This window comes from Phoca vitulina, unplaced genomic scaffold, assembly GCF_004348235.1.
Source record: "Phoca vitulina isolate PV1807 unplaced genomic scaffold, GSC_HSeal_1.0 scaffold3, whole genome shotgun sequence".
Lineage (NCBI taxonomy): Eukaryota > Metazoa > Chordata > Mammalia > Carnivora > Phocidae > Phoca > Phoca vitulina.
This window is the reverse complement of record NW_022589706.1, coordinates 71,713,459-71,715,469: the sequence shown is the minus strand read 5'-3', so window position 1 is coordinate 71,715,469 and position 2,011 is coordinate 71,713,459.

Here is a 2,011-nt window from a genome sequence, read left to right as displayed (position 1 = left end):
GAAGGATTGGTATTTTTTTTTTCTTTAAATGTTTGGTAGAATTTATCAGTGAAGTCATCTGGGCTTGACTTTTACATTTGTGGGAAGATTTCAAGTAACTAATTCAATTTATTTGTCGTAGGTATATTCAGATTTTAATTTTTCTTGAGTCAATTTTATTTTTTATTCTTATTTTTTAAAGATTTTATTTATTTATTTATCAGAGAGAGAGAGGGCACAAGCAGGGGGAGCGGCAGGCAGAGGGAGAAGCAGGCTCTCTGCCGAGCAAGGAGCCTGATGTGGGACTTGATCCCAGGATGCTGGGATCCCAACCTGAGCTGAAGACAGACTCTTAAACAAATGAGCCACCCAGGCGTCCCTTGAGTCAATTTTAGTAATGGTATTTTTGTCTTTTTTAGGAATTTGTCCATTTCATCTTAGTTGTCCAATTTGTAGGGATAGCGTTGTTCATAGTACTCTCTTATGATAATTTTAAGTTCTAAGAAATTATTATCTTCTCTTTCATTTCTGATTTTGTTAATTTGTGTTTTTTTCTTTTTCTTGGTCAGCTTTTGCTTCACTAAAATTAATGTTACAGAAGATAGAACTAAATCAATTAATCATAAAATAGGAAGACATTTTCATTGTGGGAAGAATAATGGTGAATTCCGCAAAGAGGTGTTAAAGTGTATCAAGGGTACTATTATGGTGGATTTGATATTTTGACCTCTTATAACTTCAAGAAATAATTTGAAATTAATATTATTTAACATTTGGTATAACTAATCCACTTCCAAATATCCCTGAAGAATGCTACATTTGTATAAACCTGCACCCCTTTATCACCCAGAACCAGGGAACTTCCAGACCTTTGCATGCAAGCTGTTTTTAAAGAAAAAGGTAAATCTCCCTTTAATTCAGTGCTTTTGAAAAGTTATGTGTTTCATTACTTAAAACACACACACACACACATACACATGCTTAAAAAAATAAATGAATATCTTGGATTAAATACATTATTTTCTTACTACAAGTTGGTACAGAGCCTTGTCATTTTTTCTGTTTCCATTCTAAATATTAATCTATAGCAACAAGCCGATTCTGCAAGAGGGCATTTTTTGCTGCTTGTTTTCTCAAATGTAAAAATAAACGTAAAGGATAATATCAACATCTATAATGTATGATTGTGGTGCTTGTCATCTTGAAGTAGGATTCACCAAAACAGAGTCACAATAATTTAGTTTTAATATATGCACTTAATATACTTATTTACCAGATTCTTATTGCCTTTATTAACATTACTAATGTGATTTTCAAGAGATTCGGACGTTAAGCACACAGATTTAGGATCTAAGATTACTGGCTAAAACCTTCTTCTCTACCATTTTCTTTCTTTTTTTTATTATTTTTTTTATTTTTTTATTTTTATTTATTTTTTTTTTACCATTTTCTAATTTTGTGGAATTGTGTGGCTTCAGGCAATTAACCTCTCTGTGCCTCATTGTTCTCTTATCTAAAATAAGGATAAAATAGAGCCCACTTTGTAGGGTTGTTGTGAGGATCAAAATAACTAATATATATATACCACTTAAAACTATCTAGCACTTTGTAAGACTATAAGTTTGAGCTGTTATCACTGCTGCTGAAAACAGCAATACTAATAGGAGCACCTTATATTTGTGTGGTGCTTCAGACATTATGGAAAACTTTCCTCCTTAATACTGGTCGAAAACCTCTTGTAATTGATACTGAAGCCATTCGCAGCTGTGTGTGTGGCATGTATTTGTGTTAAGTTGCTGTGTTTTGCCATAGTTATTTGGACAGTTCAGTGCTGAAAGGCACACACCAGACAATCCCTCCCTTTCCCTGAGGTCACAGAGCAATTCCATTCACTTCTTTCCTCCCCTTTTCTTTGATCCCCTCCCTTCCCTTCTAGTCCCATTTTCCAAAGTGTTTTAATTATTTATTTATTAACATTTTATTAAGAGCAAGTTTTGTTAAACATAAATATTACATTAACAATTCACTGGTT